This window comes from Cryptomeria japonica, chromosome 9 (genome assembly GCF_030272615.1).
Source record: "Cryptomeria japonica chromosome 9, Sugi_1.0, whole genome shotgun sequence".
Taxonomy (NCBI): domain Eukaryota; kingdom Viridiplantae; phylum Streptophyta; class Pinopsida; order Cupressales; family Cupressaceae; genus Cryptomeria; species Cryptomeria japonica.
The window spans coordinates 589,360,148-589,370,871 of NC_081413.1; positions in this window are offsets into that span (position 1 = coordinate 589,360,148).

Sequence of the window (10,724 nt, forward strand, 5' to 3'; positions counted from 1 at the left end):
TACTCAATTGCAATATCAACCTAGTCTACAAGAAGCACAACAACAAGGTCGATATCAAGGCATAGCACAACCACAACAACAAGAGATGTACCAAGAACATTATATGTCGGAGACACCAAAAATGGCCATTTCAGAGTATCAACAACCGATCGGAAATACGATGTATCGACAAAGAGTACCCACTGGGATTAATGATGGACCTCCAAAATCTGATACCATTGCACAACAACTTGAGAAGTTGCAACAAAAAGTTGATGCATTAGAAACTAAAGGAACAAAGAAGTTGTATACAGATCAATATTTATGTCCTAATCCATTTGACAAGAGTGTATACATGCCTCCATTCCCTAAGCATTTTGAGGCACCTAATTTTGAGAAATATAAAGGGAATGGCAATCCAAAAGATCACATTCGAGCATTTTTCACGGCATGTACTGAAGTGAGTTATGAGGAAACCTATTTAATGCGCTTATTTGCATGAAGTCTCACGGGACAAGCCATGGATTGGTATTCACATCTGCCAGGAAATATAAAGACTTGGTCGGAATTGGCTCAAAAGTTTTTATCTCATTTCGCGTTCAACATCGACAGTGACGTGACCATGTCAGATTTATGCAACACCAAGAAAAAGAAAGGTGAACCATTAGTGACTTTCTTGCAACGATGGCGAAGCTTGTATAGTCGTTCTTCCCTAGATATACCTGAAGAACAACAAGTGAATCTGTTTATCTAAAATTTGGTCCTAGAAATGATGTATGAACTAAAATTGAAAAGTCCCAGTACTATTGAGAAACTCATTGAGAAAGGAATGAGCATTGAAACAACTCTTGTAGCTAAAGGAATTATCAAGCTCAATAAAGATAGTGACAACACAAATTATTCAGGGGATAGAAACAGATTTTGGTATAAAAATAAGAATGTCACTAATGATGGTGTTGTTGATGCAAGAGCGGTGAATGCAAATCAACCCCCATTCACAATCAAGAAATTGAGTGTTCCTAATATGTCAACTATGGAACAAAATCAAACACCAATGAGCAATGTTACTCAACAACAGCACACTCAACAATATAATCAACAACAAGGCCAACTCCAAAACCAACAACGCAAACCTTTCCGATCGCGGGATGGGCCTCCTCGACAATTTACACCATTGGGAGAGCCTATTGAATCGGTAATGAAACAATTAATACAAGCAAAATTTATCAAGCTACCAGATATCAAGGTAGAACCTGTGGTAAAGCCACATTGGTGGAATGATAATGCCTATTGTGAATATCATCGGTCCAAAGGACATAAAAATGCATCATGTTTTCAATTGAAACATATGATTCAAGATTTGTTAGAGCAAGGAGTAATTGAGGTAGATCCACCCCATGCAACCTCTAACACTTATCACACCATTTTCAAAACTCCTTTGCTTGATCATGACAAGGGTAAAGCATCTTCTTCCAACTCTACCCAAACAACAAATTATGCGAATACTGGTTATAACAATGTCATCAATTGTTTCAGAGCATCAAATGAGTATGTTTCCACCCTAAGAATAAAGGGACAAGATCCCTCTTGCACGGTCACCACTCGTCGATCTAGAATAGTCCTGAAAGGAGCTCTTGCAGCTCCTTCCAAACCAACTCCTGCAAGCTAGTATAATCTCTTGGATCATCTAGGAAAGACACCTGCACAAATATCAGTCCTTGAGTTGTTGAAAATGTCTCCCATGCATCATGCAGTCCTAGATAAAGCTTTAATTGAGTCCACTGTCCCGACAGATATTGATGTTGACCAGTTTCAAGCCCGGATTGGAGATCTAGCTGTTTCCCAAAATGTCGCATTTTCTGATAATGATATCTCACCTGATAAGCTCCCTCATAATGATCCTTTGCACCTTGAATTCTTTGTCCATAATTGCAAAATCTGACGAGTCTTGATAGATGGTGGAGCGGGTCTTAATATTTGTACCTTGAGAGTGGTCATTGGCCTTGGATATATAGAAAATGATATTGATGCTTCCAGAAGAATAACAATAAAAGCATATGATGATGCTGAGCGCCCATCCAAAGGGATAATTACATTGCCTATCAGAGCCAGTCTAGTGACAGAAAACACTTTCCTACAGGTCCTAGACCTTGATCTCCCTTACAATATGATTCTTGGCCGTCCATGGATCCATGCAATGAAAGCAATTCCATCCACTTATCATCAATGTTTAAAATATCCTTACAATGGAACTGAGATAACAATTCTAGGAGATCCTAATCCATTTCAATTTTGTGCTACTCTAAAGGATACCCCTCAGCAGCAAGTCCCAGTCAATAGAGAGGCCAATTCACATAGTTATGTGGATCCTAATGAATTGTTAGATGCTGTCAAAGGAAAATTGAAGATACAAGACCAAGGATGCGGAGAATATTCAATGGATCAAACATTCCTCATCGGGAATTTACCAATATCTCCAAAATCATATGGCAAACCGCATTTATTGCAAAAGGAACCTAAGGTCATTATTCAATATCAGCCTCCCACTACATTTACAAGATGGGGTGAACTTGACAAAGAAACTATAGATGATGATGTCATAGATTGGCTTTACAAAGATCCAACTAAGACCCCACCTGTCAGGTTGCCAGTGGAATGATACGGCAAAGGATTTACTATGCTGCAAAAGAAAGGATATGACGGTTGCAGTGGCTTAGGCCTAAACAACAATGGAAGGCTAGAACCTGTTCTACCCAAGATGCGACCTCCGACTTTAGGGTTAGGTTTTGTACTGTTGCGAATTGGACCCTCATCTTCCAAAGTGCCCATGTGTAGAAAAGGGTGTGACTCTGATGATGAAATAACACCTGAGGATACCCAACCTGAAACTGATTCCAATGAATGGGAGTGGAGTTCTTTTTCTTCTAGCTCCTATGCCCTCGAAAATATTTTCATTGACCCTGATAATTTGCCTATGGAAGACAAACATGAAATAATTCCTCTTCCTAAAACATGTCCTAATGCTTGGATAGAGTCATTCTGGGACCCAAGCTTCGAATCAGATACAAGCAGTTCGGATAGTGACACCACAGATGTTTACATCTTTACCATATCAGCCCTTTCTCTCCTTACAACCGATGATGACATGCCCCTCATCTATCCCCAGCTTATCCAACATGACCAACAAGAACCACTCACATTGGACTGTTTTCAAAATGACGAAGCAATTGCAGAATTCCTTGGACTACGGGAAGGCATGCCACAAGGTGATCATAAGGCAGGATTTGCTATTGACCTGGATTCCACAGCATATTTTGGGGAGTCAACTCCCTCTTCTAGTCATCAAAATGAAAAAAGGAACGAAACAGTAAAAAATCAAAAGAATAGATCTTTGAGTGAAAACCGTAAGGCACTCTCTAATCATACAAAAGTAAAAACAAAAGACGTACTTGCGGGTGAAAACTTCTCTAAGGCGCCCAAAGGTGGAAGAGTGGACATACCCCTATCAAGTCAGGACAAATCAACATTGCTTGTGGAAATGACCGAGGAAATCAATTTGGGTACACCTGACAACCCTAAGGTCATTCATTTTGTTGCTTCTCTATCACAACAGGAAAAGATAGATTTTGTCAATTTCTTTCTTGAGAAGAAGATCAGCTTTGCATGGTCCTATGCAGATATGCCTGGCCTCGATCTAGAATTAGTCCTTCATCATTTGCCATTAAAAGAAGATGCCAAGCCTGTCAAATAGAAACTTAGAAAGATGCATCCCCAGGTGGCTCTTTTGGTCAAGGTGGAGTTAAAAAAATTACTAGATGTGGGCTTTATCAGACCCATCGATTATGCAGATTGGATTTCAAATTTAGTACCACTTAGCAAGGTAACTGGGGGCATCAAAATCTGCACAGATTTTAGGGATCTCAATAAAGCATGCCCTAAGGATGATTTTCCATTGCCAAATATCGACATCATAGTGGACATGACTGCTGGATATGAGATGCTTTCATTAATGGATGGTTTCTCCGGCTATAACCATATTCGCATTGCTCCTGAAGATCAACATAAGACAACATTCACTTGTGCTTGGGGTACCTATTGTTGGAATGTGATGCCCTTCGGTCTTAAAAATGCAGGCACAACGTATCAAAGAGCAATGACAACAATTTTTCATGATTTCATGCATACTTTGATGGAGGACTATGTTGATGACTTGTTATGCAAATCTGTCACAAGAGATAGTCATTTAGCCATCCTGGGCCCAATCTTTGATCGAATGGAGACCTACAATCTCAGACTCAATCCAAAGAAGTGTATCTTTGGTGTCACAACTGGCAAATTACTAGGGTACATTGTTTCTCACAGAGGCATTGAGGTCGACCCTACCAAGGGTAAAGCAATAATGGATATGCCTCCTCCTTCTAATCTCCGTCAACTACGCAGTCTGCAAGGAAAGCTCCAGTCCATCCGCTGGTTTATAGCTCAGTTGGCTGATAAATGTCATCCATTCCAGCATCTATTGCATAAAGGTGTCGCTTTTAAATGGACTGAGCAATGTCAATTAGCCTTTCAAGTTCTCAAAGACTATTTGCTATCGCCGCCTATTCTAATGCCTCCAATAGAAGGAAAGCCATTCATATTATATATTTCTGCAACGGAAATGACATTAGGAGTTCTCTTGGCCCAACAGGATGAGAATGGCAAAGAGCGAGCTATTTATTATATCAGTCGGACACTAGTAGGCTATGAGCTAAATTATTCAACTATTGAAAGGGCATGCTTAGCAGTGGTATTTGCAACACAAAAGATTCGACATTATATGTTAAATCACCAAACATTGTTGGTTGCAAAAATTGATCCCCTAAAATACTTGCTTAGCAGAGCAGCTTTGACGGGTCGCCTAGCAAAGTGGGTTATGATCCTCAGTGAATTTGATATTGAGTATATGGAGCAAAAGACAATAAAAGGACAAGTCATAGCAGATCAACTTGCAGAGGCTCCTATTTATGATGATCATCCCATGTTGACCGATTTTCTAGATGAATCAGTCTTTGCTCTCACATCCTCTAATGAATGGAAGTTATACTTTGATGGGTCCCATACCAAGTTCGGGTCCGGAGCAGGCATATTGTTTGTCACCCCTCAAGGTGATGCTATTCCCAAGTCCTACAGGATAACTTTTCATTGTACAAATAACATTGCAGAGTATGAAGCACTAGTCATAGGACTCCGAGTAGCGGTCCACTAGAACATCACGCATATGCAAGTCTATGGAGATTCTCAATTAGTCATCCGACAAGTGAATGATGACTACGAAACAAAAGATGAAAAGCTTATTCCCTATAAGCATATGATAGATTTCTTCAAGACCAAATTCATGGCTATCCATTTCAATCAAGTTCTGAGAATGTAAAACAAGTCGGCAGATGCGATGGCTACGATTGCTTCCATGTTGAATATGCCCCACAATATGGACAAATGTGAATTTTTAGTTGAACAATTGCTGGTTCCCTCTTTTGACATTCTGATAGCGGATGTGATGTGCATTCTTGTTGGTCCCAACTCCCCGTGGTACAATGACATATATCAATATTTGAAACCCCAAACCTTACCACCCAACCTTTCCGCTAACCAACACTGAGCCTTTATCCGATAGACAGCCAAATATGTCATCATCGCCGACACCCTTTACCATTGTTCTTTTGACCATACCCTCCTCAGGTGTTTGGATTCTGACAAAGCACAAACGGCTTTACACAAGGTTCACGATGGTATATGTGGGGGCCATTTCAATGGTCTAAGCTTAGCCAAAAAGTTGATTCGTGCTGGGTATTATTGGCCTACTCTGGAAAAAGATGTTCATGATTTTGTTAAGAAGTGTTACAAATGCCAAATCCATGGAAGCTACATTCATGCACCAGCCCAAGAGCTTCATTCTGTCATATCTCCATGGCCCTTTTCTCAATGGGGATTGGATCTTATTGGCAAGATTCACCCGACATCTGCAAATGGACACAAGTTTATCATTATAGCCATAGAGTATTTTACAAAATGGATCGAGGCTATCCCCATGACCTATATCACTGGTTTCCAAATTTCAAAATTCTTGCTAAATTATATCATATGCCGGTATGGGGTTCCCCTTGCCATAGTCACGGATAATGGTCGTCCCTTCAAGAATAAAGATCTCAAAGAACTCTGTGAAAAGTTTCATATCCAACACTGTTTCTTCAGTCCATACTATCCACAGGGGAATGGTCAAGCCAAAGCATCAAATAAAACCATTATCAAGATCCTGAAGAAGGTTGTCAATGACGCTAGTTGAGATTGGCATGTTTAGTTGAATCCAGCACTATGGGCCTATCGCACTTCTATCCGCACACCTACTGGTGCAACACCTTATTCCTTGGTGTATGGTGCGGAAGCCATTTTACCCTTGGAAGTGGAGATTCCTTCCTTGCGTGTTTCCTTGCAACATCTGATTGATGATGAGACACACAGAGTCTCTCGGTTGCACCAGCTTGAGATGTTAGATGAGAAACGTCAGACAGCTCTGACACATTTGCAAGCATATCAAAACCGTCTCCATCACTCTTATAATAAGAAGGTCAAAGGGCGACACTTCGAAGTGGGAGACCCGGTTTTAAAGGTAAACCCCAAGAATGCACAGTCTACTGACATCATCAAAGGTAAGTTTGAACCTAATTGGGTTGGGCCTTTCATAGTAACTGCAGCCTATGGCTCGGGGGCATATCAGCTTGCCACACCAGAAGGTGAACCTCTGTCTGATCCTATAAACATCATGCATCTTCGCAAGTACTGGGCATAATTTTCTATCAGCACTTCTTCAAATATGATCCTGAAAAAATACAAAAAAATGGAAAAAGTAAAAAAAAAAAAATACAAAAAAAGTGGAAAAAAGTAAAATACAAAAAAAAAAGAGGAAAAAAAAAAGAGCAAAAAAGTAAAGAAAAATGCTTCGCCCTCTAGTGAAAACCTAGCAAACAGGTGCCATGTGTAACAAGATTGTTGCTTTGTCATCTATCATGACCTCTAGCTATGCTTTCTCTTGGCCGGTTTATCATGTCTATCTTTGTCTTGACCCAATGTCCTATTCCAGGCCTGTTATTGGTCAACATCATTGTCTTGCATACTCCAGTTTCTTGTATATATGTTTTGGTCCCGGTCTATGTATGTCTTTTAGATCCGCATTAGGTGCGTTCCCCTTGTCATGATCAATCACTAGAACTTTTGCATCCAAAAATGTCTTGAAATAAATCATAAAAATCCAAAAATGTCCTGAAATAAATCATAAAAACATTTAAAAATGTCCTGAAAAAATCTTCAAAAAACATTTAAAAATGACCTGAAAAAATCTTCAAAAAACATTTAAAAATGTCCTGAAAAAATAAATCATAAAAATTGGAAAATGTCCTGAAAAAATTCAAAAGAAATTGAATAACGTCCTGAAATAATCAAATAAAGTCTTGAAAAAATGAACAAAAAAATTGTAAAATCTCGAAAAGTAAAATAAAACATAAATAATCCCTTTGTGCATAGATAGCTCACTGAGTATACATCCAATGACTCGCAATCTAATGTTGTGCTTTAATGAAATCATGCATAAACAGATGAACTTTTTCATTCAAACCAGACATTCAAACTGATCAAAATTGTCATAGCAATCAACCTCAAAATCATTTGTCCTTGTCTCTACTATCATGGGTCTTATACAGGGTGTGGTATACTCGAAACCAGACTGTGTCCTATCTTAGACGGGGTACCGCATGTCCTGAAACCAGACAGCATGATCGTCCTATCAGCACTTTCAACTTTTGATAATGAAGATCAAGATGTTTGTTTGATTTGTTGGAATTTGTGCATCTTATCTTTTTACTGATTTGTCTTTGGCTTCGATCATGTTCTTATGTTACTCGATGATGTCACTAAGTGATTTAGAGTGACTGGGATGGATCATGGTCCTTTTCTTTTGGTTGTGCTTGTTGTTTGTCTATGATGTGTCCGTCTTTTGCAAAAAGGGTTGCATTTCAGCTTTGGCCTTCCATGCCATGATGCTACGCATCCATTTTGCTACATTAAAATAAAGGTTCTCACCTACAAAGTGCATTACTGAAAGCAAGTTTTTCTTCATCTCTAACTGTCCTTTGTTTCATTTCTTCTTACTAACATTTCTTCCGTCAATTCGGATAGTCAGGTCGGTCTAGTGCTCTGATCTCCAAAAACATATGTTGCATCCTGCATCCAGTTGGTTAGTACATTTGCATTATATCACACATCACATCGAGCATCACATCAAGCATTTTATCCATTTCATATTATAAATGCATCGAAAACACATAAAAAAATACATCCATACATGTTCCACAATCATACATCAACAGTGCATAAGTCATCCATACATGAAAAATAACATAAGCCATAACACATTGCATCCCATCCTATCAATGCATATCATATCATATGTCCAATAATATCAGAGTACAAATTGGACTGTCTGTCCTAAGTATGGCCTGCAGGCTGACTACAAAATGTCAAACTACATAATGTCCACTATCTGTCCTAAGGAGCACATGCCTTTGTCACTGGGTGCTCCCTCTATCCTCCTCATCCCTGCCATGTCTCACGGATGATGTCCCTGTGGTGGTCTCATAGGTCCACTCACCCCCATGCTGCTCAATGACCTCCGAGAGCATGCCCTGCTCTCTGTCCTTGATCATGCTCGATATGAAGCTGCTCTCTGCTCTGGTGGAACTGCACTCTCATATAATGTCCTCCAATGGCGTATCTCCTCTCTGGTCTCTACCAACATCTATGCCATCTCCCGTGCACTGGCATCCCGAATCGACCCAATATACTCAGTGACTCTCTGTTCTTCTTGCTGTGCCTGAGCTATTGCTGCATCTCGAGCTGCTGTGAGTCTGGCTATCTCCACTCTGAACTGCTCATTCTCTCTCTCTAATGTCGCAATATGATCATGCTGACTCGCTATGGTAGCCCTGCACATCTCCATCTCCTCTGTCCTAGCTGTCTCCGGCTCTAAGGGTATATCCTACAATGCCTCCTGCTCGCCTGAATCTGGCTCATCCTCATCATCCCCCTCATCGTCTCCATCCTCGTCATCCCCCTCATCCTCATCTCTGCCCTCATCCTCCTCATCCTCATCCTCTCCCTCCTCCTCTCCTGCGAGTGGGAAGTCCTCCTATCTCCTCAGTACTGGAATGTCAGGATCTGTCAATGGCACTGGCCGTAGTCATGAAAACCATCTCTCATACTCCTCTGTCGTCTTGGCGTCCGCCACATCTGATCTCCAATCCCACTATCTCTGTTGTAGCTGGGTGAAGTCCATATATGCTATGTGTGGCTGAATCATACTCCCCCACTGACTCATCTCTCTGTGAGATCGGGTAAAGTGTGCAGTCCTCCTAGGTACATCCTGCCTCTCTCCAAACTGTCGTTTGACTCTCTCTGGCAGGTACAACTCAATCACTCTCTAGTGATTCACTGGTCGCCCAATCAAGTACCTCTCCTGTCTACAATATGGTAGCTCATCACTATCATCTGACCATCCAGGGCAATCACAATATGGCCTCCATATGAACTCTCTCAGTCTGTCTAGCTCGTGTCGCCAATATAATATGTATCCAAAAGGACCCTGTCTCAGTGCTCCACCATAGCAATACACATATGGTCGATGTGGTACTACCTATCTCTCTGTAATCGATCGACATATAGCTATGTGCTCAAATGCCCATACCTGTAACAGTGTGACTCCACAACTCAAAGTCTGAACTCCCTGATATGCTATCTGATGCAACTGAAAATACAGCATAGCCAGTACACATGGTCCCCATGCATACACTGTCCCCTCCATCGTCATCTGCTCTAGCACTCTTCCCCATCCAATAGGGAATCCACGTCCTCGTCTGTCTCCTACTAATAGGCATGCTATCACCACTGCTATCACCACATATCATCGATCATACTCTGATGCCATGGTCTCCCAGCCAATCTCCCTCTTGACGATATCCAGATCATCTGCATCACACTCAAATAATCTGCACAACGTGTCTCTCCCTATCACTGGGTCATACTCTACCATCTCCCCATGAATCGAAATGTAAAAGATATGCCATACGTCCTCCAGTGTCACCGTCGCCTCTCCAGTCGCCAGATGGAATGAGGAGGTCTCTGAATGCCATCGCTCTGCCAATGCGGTAAGTAGTCCTGTGTTTCCCTAATCTCAGGCATGAATGTGACATAGTATATCCCAAGTCCTACTAATGTATCTCTGTCCGTGCTCCTAAGTCTATGTCATAGCATAAAGCAGTCAGGTCGGTTCTCCCGTGTGATCAGTGGATACTGTCGACTCTGCATCACAATTGGGGCATATTTTGTCAGTTTTAGGGTTTTCTCCTATGGGTTTCATTTCCTCATTTTCATGTCCAATCAGGGTTTTTTTTAGCTAATCTGACCTATCCTACTCTTATCCCCCCTTTCCGGATCATTTGCATGTTATTTTGATCAAAATTAGGGTTTATATTGTACAACTGCGCCTGTGTCAAGGAACCTGCACCTGTGTCATGTAACCTACGCCTGTGTCTCCCTACAAAAGTGCATAAGACCCTACACAAGCGCAGGATTCGCCCTACACAAGCACAGAAGTCACTTTCTGCATCCCTTGTGGGCCCCGCAATGTCCTGCACGCAAGTCAAATTCATCAGATTGAA